We start from the raw sequence: 19313 nt of genomic DNA, 5'->3' as shown, positions 1-19313 counted from the left end.
TAAAAGTATGTACAGCGTAGTATACCAGTACAGTCATTGCAAAAGTTTAGGACCCCTCATACAAAATGCATCAACCTGAAGAAAACCCAAACTTAAACCAATCAGTCATTGCCCCCCCCCCCCCAGCTCTTTTTTGGTTTAACTTTAGTTGATGGTTTTCAAGTCTTATTTAATTTGTCAGTTTGGTCATTATTTTTTAAGGGTTGATCGTTTTTGTTGGTTTTGACACTTACATAGAATTGGTGTGTGAGACCCTATTGATTTAGTTCCCTGCAACTTTGCCATTGCAGATTCTTCAGTCAGTTTGAGTTTCTCTTATTGTGAGAGCTTGGTATTTTTTTAGGCCTGCCTTGTAATCGAATGCACCCTATACGCCCGCATTGCATTGGCACACTTTGATGCTACATGGACCCCGCACCTGCGTACACACCTGGCAACTGGCAATCAGGTAAGAGATGACTGGACAATGGAGATGTGTAAGTCTGGACATCGTGCTAGTGCACACGTGTATGTAATTGACACCCGCTAACCCTAAATTTTTCTTAATTTTCTGTAAAAATTTTTTGCCCTTCCCGACGCGTATTGTAACACTGTAGGCGATACTCAGTGTATGCCCCCGAAGGTTTGTGAAGAAACCACAATCGTACTCGGGTGGGACTCGAACCCACGACCTCCTGCTTACTAGTGCAGACGTCTCAACCACTCGACCACTGAGCTTGTCGGTGTCGGCCGGAAAATGGTTTGAATCAGATGCCGCAGCGGGTACCACGAACAACTATTTCAAAGATGGCTTTGTGCCGGGGAGATCTAACCCTTCTGATTTAATTGTAATTATGCAGCTGTGGTAGCTTCACCCTCCATCCATAAAAGGGAAAAAAAGAGGGGAAGAAATTTTTGAAAGGGGGAGGGGGGGGCTGCGTGGGGTGGAAAGCGATGGAAGGTGTTAATGTCACTGTGTGTGGGAGGGGGTGATAACCTTTCCCCTCCCCTATAGGGTCAGGAAGTTCAGGCATAAATTGAATAATGTGTCTGCTTCAGCTGAAAATCTTTGTTTAAAATAAAGTTGAAGTTGCCGCTTGGTGCAGCCATAAAAAAACTTCTGGTTCTCTGTTAATTTCTGTTGTCTTAGAGAACTAAATCAAAAACTAAAGAGACTGTACAGTGCCGGATGTTATACACTTTGTGGTCGTGATGACAAATGTTTCCTGGCTGAGAACATGTCTCGGGGTATCATTTTCTTTCCAAATTTTCTGATGAAAGCCACAATTTTCAATCTTTGAACAGGTTTTTCACCGCTCCTTAAAAATAACAACATGAAACTGAATATTTGTCTTGTAAAAGGAAACTTTTTAAGTATAAACGGGTGAATTAGTTAAATTTGCTGGTTATACTTCACAGGTCAAGCCTCTTATTGTCATAATATCAGCTCTTGGAACACTGATGAAGGTCCAAGCAAGACGGTCAGATTGTGGAATCAAAGAGGTCCTGCAGTCTACTACCTTTATAAGAGGAGTTTGAAAAAATGGTGAAAACTGCATGTATCACTTTGCAAACACTGACCTTGACTCTAACCCGGCCAGATGCAGCATACTGCAGCAGGTGTAAAAGCCTAATGCACTGTAGCGGTGTTCCCATTGGACGTTTTCTTCACCGAAATTTACCACGACATTCCTTCATGTCCATTTAGCTACCGCGCGTTCCCACATGGACTTTTTTAACCATAATGGAATGTTTATTCGCTGTGTTAGGCCCAATAAGACCAGCTGATTACGTTGCCTGCGCTGTACAAATCATGATGAAATCGGCAAAATCTGACAAAAACAAAGATAAAAATCAGACGAAATCAGCCTAATCTGCCGCAAAGACGACAAACTCGTACTGGAAAAGCCCTCTGTACACAATGTTTATCTGGGCATGCCTCACTGTGTGTGTGCAGCCTGCTGCTGTACTGTGAGCATGGAGCTGGAGGCTGGGAACCATACAACCATTTTTCTCTGTGTAGGCAGTAGTCTGGTTCGTATGTTTAGCAAGGTCTCGGTCAATCTACGTTGTATGGGAACTGTTCCCAGTGGGCTTCTTGCACCCGCTGCTAACTTGCCATGGCTGTGCGGAAAGCTTCCATGAACCTTTTCATCCCGTTAGTTTTACATTGCAGTCGTGGTAAGTTGACAGGGACGTCAGTTTACTGTTTGTTCCCTTTGGATTTAATTTTGTACTTCAACAGGAAAGTCGTTGCAAGTTAACCCCCAAAAAAGTCCAGTGGGAATACGCCTTTTGATGCACTGGGCAATCAACTGCAGCCAAACAAACTGGTTATGTTGAGACAATGGGAGCTAGTCTCATTGAACAAAGCCACTGTTGGATCTTGTGGTGGCTAGTAACAACAAACTCCTCGGCTGTTTGGCCTTGGGGAGAGTTGATCCGTAGGATTTCGTTACTCTGGGCAAGCAAATTACTTTGACGAATGATACAGACTGATGTGTCTGGCAGGATTTCTAGCCAAACCCTGAACAGTTAGGGTTATTGTGCTTGTTAAAATTATGAAAGTGGCTTTGGAATCATTCCTATTAATTGACAGAGATGAGGCCTTTCTATTTCTCCAGTCCAGTTGACTTTTTTTGTCATTGTTAGGGCACTTGTTGGCAAGTGGATAGAAGCAGAGATGGTAGTGAGAGTGGAAGAAATGTGCTGTCCATCCAGGAAAAGTCTGTCTTCTGCAGTGACCGTAAGTTGTCTTTTCAAGTATTAAAGATGATGTTGAGGCCATACATTGATGTCACAGACGCATGCACAAAGTAACGTCAAGGCAGTAGTCAAGATTACAAATATAGACACTCAAGCCAGTAGGGGACATAGGATATTACCTGAACCAAATCACTGTCAGGTTTAACAACTTGCAAACACCATTGTGCAGTTAATTGTGTGTGTGTTCCTTTGACCCTAAAAGAACCAGGGAGTAGATAGAATCTGCCCCCTCAAGATTCTCTCAGATGTCGCCACAGTACAGTAGTCGAGCCACAAGAGTTTTTTAGTACCCCTGGTAACTCTTTTGTGGTCTGTGAAAATTGCACATACATGAATCTTTCTCGTTACAAGCACCCCTTTTTCCTGAAAGAAAAAGCCAAAAAAAAAAAAAAGAAGTCTGCTTCGAGCCAATTTGGCCTGCGTTTAAAGCCGGCGTAACAGTCTCATTTATCCGGCAGGATTGGATCTCCAGGAATTAACCGAAACACCGCCGAGCGACCTGAACTAGCATCCGAAGGTTTTGTTTCACTTTTATGGGTGTGCTGAGTTCCTAACAACCTTGACTACACACATGAGCTGCATGCGTGTCGGAATTAAGATCGGTCAAGGTATTATGGAACCTGCAGGGTATGCAAGTGCTGCAAGATCATTCCAACGAGAACGAGGTTGAGTATGGATATGGTCTGACTGTGGATACCTCTCCTACGTCCACACTTGTGGCTTGATGACGCGACGTACATGTAATAGTAATAACAAACACTTATAAAGCGCCATCTATCTAGAAAACTAATCCGAGGCGCGAGAAGAGAAGATAAAAGAACGCTTGAACAGAAAAGTTTTCAAGTTTGATAAGTTCCAATTGAGTCAAGTGTTCTGAGATCATTTGGGAGGTTGTTTCACAGCACTGGTGCGGTCAATGAAAAGGCCCGACTTCCTAGGCAGTCCTTGTTCTTGGAATCACAAGCAGATTCTCGTGTGATGAATGTAGGTTAAGTTGGGGTGAAATGAGGTCACATAAACCAATACATGTACAATTTTCCACGTCAACAGAAGAATTTTGAATTCAATCCGCTCCCGAACAGGCAACCAATCGAGATGTTGCAGCACCGGCGAGATGTGGTCAAATCTATTGGATCTGGATAAGATGCGGGCAGCTGCATTTAGAGTATGCTGGAGTTTGTCTAACTGGTACGATTTCGTGTTGATCAGTTGAGAGTTACAAATATCCAGCCGAGAAAGAACAAAGGCATGAATGAGTTTGGATGCAGATGTGTTACCAAGTACTTTCCATATGCTGTTAACAGACTGGCAAATCTTCAGAACTTGAGCATCCATGGAGAAATTCTCATCAAAGACAACTCCTAGGTTTCAAACGGTGGATGAGGCAGTGATGCACTCTGAACCAATGGTAACAGTCCGGTCCTGGATCAGAGCGTGCTGGGGTTTAGATGCAATTATAAGAAGCTCTGATCTGCTGTGATTCAGCCTCAACTTGTTGGTAAGCATCCATGCACTTATATCGAGGATGCATGCCTCTAACTGATGCTTAGCAGAGAGTTCACTGTCAGCAGATGATGGATCAAATGGAATGTGCAACTGTGTGTCATCTGCATAGAGGTGAATTTGAAGACCATGATGGCGGGCAATGTTGGCTACCGGGCTAAAATACATGCTGAGCAAAAGTGGGCCAAGCACTGATCCTTGGGGCACACCAAACTGCTAAGCTGCAGGAGATGATGATGATGATGATTCACCAATCTTCATAGACTGAGACCTGTCCGATAAGTACGATGTAAACCACTGTATAGGTATTCCTTGAATACCGCATGACTCAAGACGTTTAATTAATAGTAAGTGATCCACAGTGTCAAATGCAGGAGACAAGTCCAGAAGTACAAGAAAAAACTGCCCGTTTACTGTCAACTGCCCGGAGAATGTCATTGGAGACACGGGTGAGAGCTGTTGCCGTACTGAAGCACCTGCTGTGTGCAGACTGAAATAGCTCAAATAAATTATTGTCAGAAAGGTGATCACATAGATGCATGGCAATTACTTTCTCAATCACTCTAGAAATGAACTTGGGATTAGACACCGGTCCATAAGTTCCTCGGATTCCAGTGATGATTTCTTTAAAAATCGGTGAGACAACAGCCTGCTTGAATGCTTTGGAGAATTTGCCTCTTTGTAGACAGGTGTTCAAAATGGAGTTGATAGCGGGTATAGCAACAGACGCATGTGATGTTTCAATAACCAGGTAAAAATGGGATCAAGAGAACATGACTTGGAAGGCAATGTAGAAATGATGTGTGCCAGCTCCTCCTCATTAACTGGCTCAAACATATCCATAATTCGTGCTGCACTGCACAGAGACGGGACCTTTGTGCTGAGCCTGCAGGGGACGAGATGACTCCAGTTTGTCATGAATTAAGCAAATCTTGGAAACACAGATATTGCTGAACCTTTCTGCAAGCTGCCGGGTGTCCATGAGACTGGGAAATTTCGGGGTTGCTAGAGAGATGAAGAGTTTGATCCATGATCCAGTGAAACTGTCCGTGACCACTGCAGTCAGCAATTTGCTTGCTGATATATGCAGCCTTAGCAGATTTTATCACTTCAGGAACAACCAGTCGCTGATCTGCTGATTGTTGTCTTATCTCTTAGCCATTGACGTTCCGTTGATCGTCATGAGTTATGGGTGGGCCGAGGGTTTGCAGGAACATCTCCACAAACTAGGACTGAAACTTAAAATGTAGCGCATGTGTTACTGTAATACTGCTGCGGCCTGCCAATGTACATGTATTTCACGTAGCGGTGAGAAGTTGAGATGACTCCAAGTTGACCAATAAGACAGTCCACAGGCGGCAGGTTGCATGAAATAGGACAGAACACAGCCACGCTGTCAACGGTGCCCACAGAAGCAGCTTAGCAAGCCCCATGCATAGTTCATTGTTCAGGAAGGATAGACAGTCATGGTTGATTGACTGAGTCCATGCATGTCCATATGTGAAACAATATGGCAATCTATATGCACAAGTTGGGTGATATTTATTCGCAGAAATGTCCTCCGAATATGAGGTGAAAACAAGTGGAACTTGTCCAGGAGCACCCATGGAGTATGACCAATGAATAGTACCAAAATGGAATGACACTGACTTCAGGAACCACAGAAAAATGTAATGGAAAATCAGAGCAGGAGTGCGAGTTGCCTCACAGCCCTCAACACTGTATGTATGAAACTGGAAAAATCAGCACGGCGGATGAGCACGTGCTCATTTATCCGGAACGTTCTTCCGGATATCCGAGCACACCGGATATATGAGACCGTTCCACCACACATTGCAGTTTCTTTGGCATAAAACGACTGAGAATATTTGTTTCCCCCTCCCCCGGATGGGATGCCAGGTTGCTTCCCCAGCTAGTGATGGTGCCCATTTATACCCCTTGGTGGAGAGAGGCAAACAGGTGCGAAGTGGCTTGCCAAGGGCCACAACGTATACTGCCAGCAGCCTGAGCTGGATTCGAACCTCCAACCGTATGATTGGAAACCATAGACCCTAACCACTTGGCCACATGAAAGAGATCAGCCATACATTTCCATTTTTTTACAAGCCAAACTTTTAGTTTCATACCGTCACTTTGAAAGCAGTTCCGTGAAAATCACACATACTGTTCTCATGCAGCACCCACTTTCCCGGAACAGGTCAACCGGGGCAAAATCTACCTGCACTTTCAACTGCTGTGCTGAGTGCACATGGTGGCTGGTACGCTTATAACCTTCAACTTCCAATGATCATGTCAACTATAAGTTGTATGTCAGATTGACTTGAAACTCCACATCTGTATTGATAATGAGCGTTTTACATGCACACCGAGTGTTGAATAAAATTGTGCTTGGGACGGCCAACTTAAGATCTCGGCTGTGAGATGGTATAAAATAACCTGGCAACTTCAGGATTAACACTGCAATAAAATTGACAAAACTTGATGACATTGATTTGTTTTTCCTAGCAATCCTTGCAGTAGGAATTGTGTTTGCTGCATCAGAGGCTCTGCTATAAAATGCTCACCAACCATAGAGGGCGCTATTGCCATTCCACGAAGCTTATAAAACATCACACAATGGTAATGGGAAGATCAAAGGGAAACAAAGAACTGAACACTGCCTTAATGGCACAATGGTAATGGAAAGAGGAAAAAAAGAACTGAACACTGCCTTAAAGGCACAGTGGTAATGGAAAGAGGAAACAAAGAACTGAACACTGCCTTAATGGCACATTGGTGATGAAAAGAGGAAAAAGAACTGAACGCTGCCTTAAAGGCACAGTGGTAATGGAAAGAGGAAAAAAGAACTGAACACTGCCTTAATGGCACAGTGGTAATGGAAAGAGGAAAAAAGAACCAAACACTGCCTGAATGGCACAATGGTAATGGAAAGAGGAAAACAAGAACTGAACATTGCCTTAATGGCACAGTGGTAATGGAAAGAGGAAAAAAAGAACTGAACACTGCCTTAATGGCACAGTGGTAATGGAAAGAGGAAAAAAAGAACTGAACACTGCCTTAATGGCACAGTGGTAATGGAAAGAGGAAAAAAGAACCGAGCACTGCCTTAATGGCACAGTGGTAATGGAAAGAGGAAAAAAGAACCGAACACTGCCTGAATGGCACAATGGTAATGGAAAGAGGAAAACAAGAACTGAACATTGCCTTAATGGCACAGTGGTAATGGAAAGAGGAAAAAAAGAACTGAACACTGCCTTAATGGCACAATGGTAATGGAAAGAGGAAAACAAGAACTGAACATTGCCTTAATGGCACAGTGGTAATGGAAAGAGGAAAAAAAGAACTGAACACTGCCTTAATGGCACAGTGGTAATGGAAAGAGGAAAAAAAGAACTGAACACTGCCTTAATGGCACAGTGGTGATGGAAAGAGGAAAAAAAGAACTGAACACTGCCTTAATGGCACAGTGGTGATGGAAAGAGGAAAAAAAGAACTGAACACTGCCTTAATGGCACAATGGTAATGGAAGAGGAAAAAAGAACTGAACGCTGCCTTAATGGCACAGTGGTGATGGAAAGAGGAAAAAAAGAACTGAACACTGCCTTAATGGCACAGTGGTGATGGAAAGAGGAAAAAAAGAACTGAACACTGCCTTAATGGCACAGTGGTGATGGAAAGAGGAAAAAAAGAACTGAACACTGCCTTAATGGCACATGGTAATGAAAGAGGAAAAAAGAACAGAACACTGCCTTAATGGCACAGTGGTAATGAAAAGAGGAAAAAAGAACTGAACACTGCCTCAATGGCACAGTGGTAATGGAAGAAGAAAAAAGAACTGAACACTGCCTTAATGGCACAATGGTAATGGAAAGAGGAAAAAAGAAGTGAACGCTGCCTTAATGTCACAGGGGTAATGGAAAGAGGAAAAAAGAACTGAACAGTGCCTTAATGGCATATTGGTAATGGAAAGAGGAAAAAAGAACTGAACAGTGGCTTAATAGCACAGCGGTAATGGAAAGAGGAAAAAAAGAACTGAACACTGCCTTAATGGCACAGTGGTAATGGAAAGAGGAAAAAAGAACTGAACGCTGCCTTAATGGCACAGTGGCAATGGAAAGAGGAAAAAAAGAACTGAACACTGCCTTAATGGCACAGTGGCAATGGAAAGAGGAAAAAAAGAACTGAACACTGCCTTCATGGCCCAGTGGTAATGGAAAGAGGAAACAAAGCACTGAACACTGCCTTAATCGCACAGTGGTAATGGAAAGAGGAACAAAGACCTGAACACTGCCTTAATGGCCCAATCGTACTGGACAGAGGAAAAAAGAACTGAACACTGCCTTAATGTCACAATGGTAATGGAAAGAGGAAAAATGAACTGAACACTGCCTTAATGGCACAGTGGTAATGGAAAGAGGAAAGAAGAACTGGACACTACCTTAATGGCACAATGGTAATGGAAAGAGGAAAAATGAACTGAACACTGCCTTAAAGGCACAGTGGTAATGGAAAGAGGAAAAATGAACTGAACACTGCCTTAATGGCAGAGTGGTGATGGAAAGAGGAAAAAAGAACTGAACACTGCCTTAAAGGCACAGTGGTAATGGAAAGAGGAAAAAAGAACTGAACGCTGCCTTAATGGCACAGTGGTAATGGAAAGAGGAAAAAAGAACTGAACACTGCCTTAATGGCACAGTGGTAATGGAAAGAGGAAAAAAAGAACTGAACACTGCCTCAATGGCACAATGGTAATGGAAGAGGAAAAAAGAACTGAACACTGCCTTAATGGCACAGTGGCAATGGAAAGAGGAAAAAAAGAACCGAGCACTGCCTGAATGGCACAATGGTAATGGAAAGAGGAAAAAAAGAACTGAACACTGCCTTAATGGCACAGTGGCAATGGAAAGAGGAAAAAAAGGACTGAACACTGCCTCAATGGCACAATGGTAATGGAAGAGGAAAAAAGAACTGAACACTGCCTTAATGGCACAGTGGTAATGGAAGAGGAAAAAAGAACTGAACACTGCCTTAATGGCACAGTGGTAATGGAAAGAGGAAAAAAGAACTGAACACTGCCTTAATGGCACAATGGTAATGGAAAGAGGAAAAAAGAACTGAACACTGCCTTAATGGCACAGTGGTAATGGAAAGAGGAAAAAAAGAACTGAACACTGCCTTAATGGCACAGTGGTGATGGAAAGAGGAGAAAAGAACTAAAAACTACCTAAATCGCACAAAGGTGATAGAAGAGGAAAAACAGAACTGAATGCTGCCTGAATTCCCTGATTTACATCACAGCAGCAGCGCCCCCACTCATCCAGAAAAGCTGACAAATTTTAATGTTTATAGCAAGATAACGAAAATTGTGAAATACACACTTGTACTCTCTAAATTGAAAAGTTCAGAGGACCTGACATTCAATCCTAGCAGAATTTTTCTCTAAGTTGTGTGTTAAAGTTTCAACCAACACACTGAATTTTTAGTGACACGTACATGATATAAAACTGAACATTTGGAAGTGTAAATATAGAAAGGTTTGCAAATACATGTTTGACCTGAAATACGAGTTGTCTGAATATTTTGTGTATTCTCCGCTTGTTAACATATTGAAATATCTGTCTTTGTTATTTAAATATATATGCAAATGTACTGTGCCCTCTGACCTTTTTGAAATTGCGCAATCCTAACCTTTAAATATAAGTTCCGAATTTATATCTTTCAAGAGGCCTGTGGCCTGGTGGTTAGCTTGCTGACCTGCCAGGCCAGGGGACCCCGGTTCAAATCCCGGGGTTCCCGGAAAAGGAAGTTTTTTTTTTTTTTTTTTTTTTTTTTACTAAGTTTTTTAACAAAATTGTGCATGCCCACCTGGGATTGAACCCAGGTCCTTGTGCATAGCAGTTAGTGTCCTTAACCGCTATGCCACGGCACTTTCTTGAAGAAATGTGCTCGTTTCTAAATGTTAAACCTTCCATTGTTTGGACTTAGAATATTTTTCAGCCAAACTCTGTACTGGAGATAGGCAAGGGTGGAAGGCCTAGGGGCTGGAAGTCTGGGAGCTGATAGGAAGGGTAGAGTGGATGGCTGAGGGCTTAGGACTATCAGTATTAGAGCTCTGAGGCTCCCATTAGGTTGAAGGACATAGCTTCTTAATGTTCCATATTGCTATTGGGTATGTTGTAGCCCTTATAAGATTGAGACTAAAAGGCTCCAAGAGGGAACTTTATATAAGGAGCTTGGAAGATGTTTAAGACTGGGAGGGCTTTCATGTAGGATGAGGCTGTAATATAAAATCTGAAGATGGAAACAGATGTACCTTAAACTCTGGCGGTGTAAAATGGTCCAGATTAGGAGAAGGATGCAGTGGCAAAGTACTACAGTTTTACAAATAGATATACACGTACAAACAAGTTGTTCTGCTGGTTTAAATTAATGAGTATTTATTTCACTTGCAAATAGACATTAACTGGTTAAAGCAATAAATGGTGATTGTTTTACATACACACAAAGCATTTTTGCAAGGTGATATTTTTCGAAAAGGTCCTCAGAATACACTAAAAAGTGTTAAGTGAAAAATATTGTTTTAGACAATTTGGGAAACAGAATTGGTTAAAATGTAAACATTTTGGCTGCTACTTTTATAACTAAAAAAAATAAAAAACTGTTTAAATCAAATATTTCTTTTGTGCAGAGTAAAACCCCTAGAATGTTTTCAAAAATTACATTTTTGCAGTAATGACCTTTCAGCACTGAGCCAACACTTAGCGACTTGCATTTTGGTGATAATTTTAAGTGACAGACTTTTTACTAATGCTCTGGCAACGTGGATGTACAACTCGAAAAATACAAAATGCACAAGAAAAAACTTATGAAGATGAACAAAGAAATTGACTGGAGTGGGATTTGAACCTGCGACCTCTGGAACACCGTACCAGTGCTCTATCAACTGAGCTATTCATCAGTATGTCGGTTCTTCTCATTTGTCAACATCTCTGTTCGGGGTGCAAACTTGTTAAAAGTGAAGTTCAGAACAGCCACTGGGTTGACTGAACAGTACTGGTATTTTGGCTGCCTAAATGGGAATACCTTTCGACTTTTAAAAGCATGCAATAGTTACAAGTTTTTAGTCCTCAAAAGAAGTAGTGTCAAAGTGTCTAGAATCCAAATAGTGTTTATTTTAAATGTAAACATGAATGTTTTTAAATGTGCATTAATATGAGTTAATGCATTATGATGAAAATAAATTAAATTTGAACAATAGTCTTTCTTCAAAAGCAAACTGACCAATTGTCTGTTCAATTTACAGAGTAAGTCCTGAATAATTTGGATGTAAGTACAGTACAACGTCACTATACTGAACAATTTGGTACACGGAACGTGAATCTTGGCTCCCAAATTTTCTGCGCACTTTTACTGAACATCACAAATTTGCTTTAAATTAAAGAACAAAATTTAGGACTGATGACAGTGACTCGAAAGTTAAGAGGTCAATAAACTCCAAAATTGGAATGGCCATGTTATGAGCCCATAGCAAAACAAGCAGTCACACAAGTTTATCTGTTTTACAAGATCAAGAACACCCATGTATGTATAACAACTGACATTTCAGCATAGGAAATAGCACCCTCTTTTGTCTGCAAACGGTACCCTCTCTGTTTTGGCAAATACAGTACCAATGAAATCGCAGTAGTTGGGGAGGTATGCTACACCAAGCATTGTGTATGGACCCTGCTTTGTTCATTATAGCAGCATTGTACTGTATACCAATATACACTACTCAAAAAAATTAAAGGATCAGACATTTGTCTTTGAAAATTTCAGCCAGGTGTGTACCTCATCGACTTCACTTATAATAAACTGAAGCCTGTGTTCATGCTTGGTTGAGCACCAAAGTATGTGAGGCAATGCAAGTGGTTAGTCGTGTTTCAGAGCCCGATTAGCTGGAAGGGTCAAAAAGCATTGGGGATGTGTATTGCTCAGGTATTGCACAACTTCAAAATGGCCACCTTTCATAAATAAATACATAAATTACACTCAAATTAAAGATAGAATGACTCTTGAGGCAAGGGGGAGAGAGACTGGGCGTGTCTTAGAGAGTTCGGGGGGGGGGTACAACGACATGAATGAGACCGGCCAGTGCTACACAACCCTATCGACTGATTGTGGTACATGTAAAATAAAGTACACGCATGTGTCTCGAGGACATTTTGAGAAAAAGTGACTGGAATATTGGACCTCTTACCATTTTGTGGTTAGGTTTTGGAAAACTGTGAAGCTGGTTTTTTTTTCGGTGTCCTGACAACCACAAATTTGATTTTTTAAAAATTAATTATCATTCTTACAGATAATTATAAAAATATGTGATTTGGGGGAAGATTTGCAAACAGATACATGTCAGACATTGCATTATTTTACTGAAGGAAAGTGTCTCAGCAGTTACATGCAATGTTTTCATGCTAAGATACATCTTCAAAGTGCTTCATTTCTGTGATTCTGAATCACAAATAGCGCCCTCACATTACCAGAATAAACTCACAAACAGTGCCCTCGCATTTACCACAATATCATTCTAACTCATAGACAGCGCCCTCACATTACCTTGCTATCATTCCAACTCATAAACAGTGCCCTCACATTACTGGGTTAAAACTCCAATTTTATACATTATCGGGGCTGTAAAGGACCTGGACAAGGTGCTGACCAAAGTCTTTTTTTTTCAGTGTCGTGAGACTTCAGTACTCTGTAGCGGAAGTTTCTTGTTTTGATGCCAGAAACTAGCCAAATTAAATGACGCTCATTTTTTGCGATGTGAATATCATTTGTTTAAATTATTAATCATTATGTATGATCCTTTGATCCTTTGAGTAGTGTACAAATGCAGACAGACTTGCTCCATCACTAAGGTGGAAGCAAGGAACTGCATCTCTGAGAAGATTGAGTCCTTTCCTTGCCTTTTTGTGAATCAATGCCTAAGATTCTGATGAGGATCCCTCATGCAATCTTGGAAACTGTTCCTCCTCAGTGATGGAGGCGAGGACTGGCATCTATCTGAGTTACTTCCTCTCCTTGACATTCTCATGAATCATCTCTGTGAAGTCTCATAGGATCTTGTCCTCCATCTTCCTTCTCTCCAGGTTGAAGGAGGCGAGGGCGCTCTTCTTATCAGCATCATGGTCTGCTTCTCCTGGGCGGACCCACGGCTTTCATATGAGGAGGTCTGGGGAAGAAATAAATCACAAAAGGAACTATAAGTTGGAGAAGAAATTGAGACCTTTCTAAAATTATAGGATCCTTGTGTCTTTTAGATTTCATCCATTTTCAGGTCAGAAAATGACTACGAGAAGAGGATTCCTTTGACACTGCTGACCCATTACATCTGAAAGCAACGTGTGATTTGCACTCTTTGTTAAAAATATTTTTTCTGACACCCCTTTAGGGTTTAGTGAATCAAAAAGTGACGTTTTTAAGCACTTAAATTATCTTTCCCTTTTCCCAACAAGTGAGGGCGCTGTTTTACAGTAATACTGTAACATCAATCAGGGAAGACCACAAACCTAAAATACGTTTAGACCAACAACAGCTCCTACAGAAATCAATGATTGATCCCAAAAGTGTTGACAGAAATATTTCAACAGTGTACACAAGTCTGTTGAGTTGGATACAAATTGGAAATTTTGGACGGTGACTAAAAATACTGTTAAGTGTTTACAACGTTGTCCTTTTTTGTGTTTTGGTTCAATGTTTGTCAAAATGAAGGTAGATCCTTCTTCAAAGTTTAAATCAGAGCTCTGAACACTTAAATTTTTGTCCATATTCATTGCTCACTTTCAAAAAGCCTGAACAAATCCCCATAATGACAGTGATTTTTAATTCTTAGACCTTTAATTTTGAAATGTTTTGGAAACACAGTTCTCTATCAGATAAAACTTGAGAAAATATGTTAAATTTGCTTTTCAAAATATTCCCAAAACAAGGATGTCAGGAATTTATCTGAATTTTACATAATGTGCACCTTAGCTTCTACTAATGGCTTTTAATTAATAATAGGCAATATTATGAGGAAGAAATATTGAACTGTGCCGGGTTAGAACTTTGATAAAAAGACCCACAGGGCCAAATAATGTTTGGTGGACAATTGCCACAGTTACCCCCACTCCATCTTCTTTGATGTAGAGCAGTGCTGCACAGCAAATCATGAAACCCTAGGGGACAAGGCAGCCATTTGCTCATAGTTATTAAAAATTGAGATTTTCCTTAAATTATGCCCCAGCTGTTGTCCGTCTAAAGGTTTTTTGTCTACGATTATACGCTTCATTTCATGAGTTTTACCATGAAAAGTTTGAAACCCAAAGTACTCCTTGAGCATGTTGAACATGTCTCAGGAAATGTGGACCATTGATCAGTGGTAAGGAAAAGGAACTTTGGACCAGGAAAATGTGGACAATTCCAGTATAGTGGGTGTATTCAACTAGCTTGCTCTGGTTACAAGGGTTTAACCTCATCCCTGTCGTATTGCTTGGTCGACACAATGCACACAACCATCCCTAGGTCAGGGTTGCCCTAACAGCTAGCCACAAGCACCTAAGGGTGAATCCAGGGCCCAATTTTCTAGGGGGGGGGGACAAACTTGATTCTGGGGACCCGTTTCTTTTTTATTTTTAAAGTTGTTTGAGGGGTAAGGCTACATTTCCACTTTTCCTAAAAATGGGAAATTAAATAGACCAAAAAGATCCTTTCACTTTTTCAAATGAAAACAATTTTTGCTCTTTTTTTGGTCATGACCAAACTGGCCCCTCCCCCTTTCCCGGATTCATCCTTGCAGAAAGCCAGCAATGATATGAAACAGAGGGCTCTTACCTGTGCTACTTATGACGTAACCTGTCTCTTCACTTTATAGAGATTTCATCAGTCAGTCCACTCGCACCATGACACAAGCTAGCCTCGGCGTTCATGTAGGCAGCCATTTGGCCTTCCCAAATCTAAACACAGGGAAAAATGACAAAAAAAAAAAAAAGACAAGGTTACCTACAAAGGTTTTTCAGTCACACTGTGATAAGTTTTTCCCCAAATGAGCAAAACATCCACGTTTCAACCCATCACCACATAGACTCTTATTGTGGGTCGCTGTTAAATCCATAAAACCTTACAGTCCTAGGGAGTGAAGGGTGTAACAGGCTGAGTGGGGTCAGGGCCCAATTTCATGGGGCTTCTTAACACAGAAGAAAAACCGTGCTAACTTAAGCAGAAAAATATGCTAACCTTGAGCACTATTTCATGGCGGTGCTCAGGGTGATTGTGCTAATGGTTGCGTGCAGATAGAGATTTCTGTTGTATCACCAAATTTAAGCAAACCTTTCCTCCAAGGTTAGGACGCATTTGGCTGTACTTAATGTTTACAGTATGCATGAAATACGCAGAGCCTCTGTAAGCGTGAAATCGCGTGCTAAGCAGCAACGAGAAATTGGGCCCTGATTGTTACAAGGTTCCCACGAAATCTGAAAATTCAGTGACCTTTCCTGCACTTTCCAGAACTAAAATATGACAGTTTCCGTGGCATTTAATGCCACTCTGCAGTGAAAATTTGTTTGGTATAATAAACGGGAAGACTGCCATAGCCACTATCCATGACCACCATCAAACCTCAGAGTAATTTTCCATGAGTATTCCATGACTTTCCAGGACAACTTTTTCCCAGGATTTTCAGTGACTGTGGGAACCCCGTACAAGGACAAATGGGTTGAAAGTACTGGACAGTCTACCATTTGCAGTTATCCAAAAGGTATCCAAATTTGTTGTTGAAAAGCATACTTGGTTTAGACAGAGGACTAAATTCTGTGAGAAACTGTTCTTTCTGGCAAACGGTCACCATGAGGAAAAATGATTTCAAGCAGGTACCTTCTCAAATTTGTGGAAAGTCACTATTAGAAATGCATACAAGCATTGACACGATGCACAGACACTAGCAGTTTCTATAATTCATCAGTTCAGGGGGTGACAAGGTGTAGCTGCATTCGACTGAATATGAGAATGTTTCCCAGATGCTGAATTCAGGCACAACTTAAAATACTCAGCAACTTTTGATCTGAAATCTAAGTCCCAGAATAGTTTTCTCAGAGTATGGAGCATTCACTATTAAACTGAAACTTCATCAGGTTCGTTCTTGTGTTCCCTTCTTTCGATTTTGAGTAATTTTGTTGCTTCAAAGGAAAATAATCCGCAAAAGACAAATGCTGGACTGCACCTTTAAACAAATTGTTACAACAACCAAAATCATGACTACTGTTGTCATAACACAAGTGATGACTTACTTTACCGGGGCAGTGATGCCAGAAGATGAGCCCACAAGCAGGGGACCTACCACGCTGCTATCACCTTACTCTATCAGGGTAGTGATGCCAGAAGATGAGCCCACAGGCAGGGGACCAACCGCGCTGCTATCGCCTTACTCTATCAGGGTAGTGATATGATGCCAGAAGATGAGCCCACAGGCAGGGGACCAACCACGCTGCTATCACCTTACTCTATCAGGGTAGTGATGCCAGAAGATGAGCCCACAGGCAGGGGACCAACCACGCTGCTATCACCTTACTCTATCAGGGTAGTGATGCCAGAAGATGAGCCCACAGGCAGGGGACCAACCACGCTGCTATCACCTTACTCTATCAGGGTAGTGATGCCAGAAGATGAGCCCACAGGCAGGGGACCAACCACGCTGCTATCACCTTACTCTATCAGGCCTGTGATGCCAAAAGATGAGCCCACAAGCAGGGGACCAACCACGCTGCTATCACCTTTGACACCTGGTAAAGTATGGTAACCAAAATGAAACGATGGATGCTTAACAGATGGAACCACACAGGCCTCATTGAGCTCCTCCCCAACCGCCCGCCTGACGTAAACCCGTCCATCAGACTGAAACAGCTGAAACCTGGACTCGTCGCTCCAGATCACTTTGGTCCAGTCTGCTGCAGTCCAGTTCAGGTGGTCACGGGCCCAGTCTAAGCGGCCTCTTCTGTGGGCCTCAGGTGTGGCTTGGGTCGTGCCACTCTGCCATGCAAACCAGCTTCCTTAAGCCGCCGGGAGGCCGTGCTCCGATGAACTTTGACCCACCTAAGACGTGGCGAGATCGACCGCCAGTTCGGGGGCAGTCAAGAAACGGTTGCGCCGGGAGGTCTAGACAATGTGGCGGTTGTCTTGTGCTGAAGTGGCTCTTGGCCGACCAGACCTCGGCAGGGTAGCCATAGATCCTTAGATCCATAGACCCACAGCACCTGTGTGGAGCATGATACATTACATGCATATTAATGTTATTCAAATTCAATTTCAGTGGTTCCTTGTTCGTCTGTCACGCAATGTATGGCAGGGAACCAGTGTTGTTTGGTACAGTGTATACCAGGGCTGTTTTCCAATACTCAACTTCGGCTCCATCTCAGGCTTAAACTGTTTTTTTTTTACTAGCTGACTTTGAAGCTGTAAGTATAGTAATCAGTCTTATAGTGCCACAGAACATCAAATAAGTTGCAAAAAAGCCAAAAGGTCTAATCCAATGTAATATAAACGCTTCAGGCCCAATCGGGGATTGGGTTTGGGAACGAAGCCTGAGACGCAGACCAAGTTGAGTATTGGAAAACGGCCCAGAGCGCCTGTCGGGGGTGCAGTGTCCCAATTCAAGGAAAATTCTGCGCCAGGCTGAGGCGCAGAAAAAGTACCCCCAGAGATTGTTTCGAAAAGAGGGATCTGTTTGGGCCAAGAAATGGTGGAATTGTGTCAGTATGGCCCAGGATCATATCTGTAGATTCAGGGGCACCCATCTGGGGGCAAAGCAGACAAAAATGGGATTGAAAATTAGTCAGAAGAGCCCCAGGAAGGTGAGGGATGTCATGTGAGTTTGTTTTGGGCGGATAATTAAAAAATTCATTGGTTAGGCCTAACCCACTAAAAATTGAAAATCAAATGAAATCTGAAGGATCAAACAACACATTGATTTTTGTTTGAGAGGCCTCAGGGACTTCAGTTGCCTGCCATGGGGCTCCAAACTTGGTTGATTTTACACTATTTTCAATGGAGCTTGAATTAGTTCAGTGCACCCTCGGGTGCCTTGAAATCCGACGCGCACGGAGCGCTGCTTCCGTTTTCAAAATGGCGCCGCCCGTGGTCAGCACGGTAAATACTACAGGCCGGGTTTTTCAAGGCGCCATATATCGAAAAAATACGGTTTGGGAAAGCTTTAGGGAGCTCATATAAAAGTCCAAACTCTGAGGAATACGCCAGTGTAAGTAAAATTGTCGAGTCATTCTCATTTCGGAAGATATTTGGATTCAAAATTTGTGCCAATCCCGCAGTTTGGATTTCAGGCATTTTAAGACATGCCATGAAGTAGGGCTGTGATGGCGACGGATAAGAGACAGATTGTAAAACTAAAAGAGTACAGCTATGGAGAAAGGACAGCCTGTGGGACTAAGGATTCCCTAGCCCCACTAGTGTGGCACAGACTCTCACTCCCGATCCATCCTTAAAGTGAGAGTCCGTGCCACATTAGTGGGGCTAGGACTCTAGGAGGCCTACTGTTACAGCTGCACGGAGCACGTCATCACACCCATGGAGAAATGTCACACCTAACGACTTGCTTGGGAGGGATGAACACTTTGAAAGCGATTTCTCACAGACTAATTTCTTACGTGTTGAAAGTCGCGAAAATTAACGTATTAAAAGTACCAATCCATACCGTCACTCAATAATATGTGCCATCGCACCCACGAGCAGTGTGTCAGCTGTCCATGCACAATCGGTCTGCATACAAAATACCCGCGGGTTAATGGTTTCCGATGCAGCATGAGTTTTGCGTAGTGACGTCATGCACGGAAGTGCCTGGCTTGCTAAGGGTGTTTACGAAACGAGTGGCTCAGGCTTAGTCTTCGCTGGTTCCAGCCATTTGAGGAGACTCTGACCATGCCGACTGGAACCAGTGAGGCTAAAGGCTAAGCCCAAGCCATCTGTTTCGAAAACGCCCACCACTTGCGTTTGCGCGTCGCGGGATCCCACACTGAATCGCTGAAGGTCAGAGTTAA

The 19313-nt window shown here is 42.4% G+C and overlaps 2 long non-coding RNA genes across 2 annotated transcripts; one reads left to right on the top strand and one right to left on the bottom strand.

Moving 5' to 3' along the window:
• The first annotated feature begins 341 nt into the window (after positions 1-341).
• On the top strand, positions 342-6730 carry LOC147794992 (uncharacterized). Its single transcript, XR_015424185.1, has 3 exons — positions 342-448; positions 1399-2725; positions 3204-6730. It is a non-coding gene; the product is annotated as an uncharacterized LOC147794992 (long non-coding RNA).
• A 3932-nt stretch (positions 6731-10662) lies between these two features.
• LOC147794991 (uncharacterized) lies at positions 10663-19186 on the bottom strand. Its single transcript, XR_015424184.1, has 4 exons — positions 18971-19186; positions 16554-17516; positions 15103-15224; positions 10663-13462 (listed from the first exon to the last, which is right to left on the bottom strand). It is a non-coding gene; the product is annotated as an uncharacterized LOC147794991 (long non-coding RNA).
• Between the last annotated feature and the right edge of the window lie 127 nt (positions 19187-19313).

Source organism: Acanthaster planci, unplaced genomic scaffold, assembly GCF_054643075.1.
Source record: "Acanthaster planci isolate LZ-2023a unplaced genomic scaffold, COTS_SCS Contig228, whole genome shotgun sequence".
Classification (NCBI taxonomy): domain Eukaryota; kingdom Metazoa; phylum Echinodermata; class Asteroidea; order Valvatida; family Acanthasteridae; genus Acanthaster; species Acanthaster planci.
This window is presented reverse-complemented; position numbering and strand designations above follow the sequence as displayed.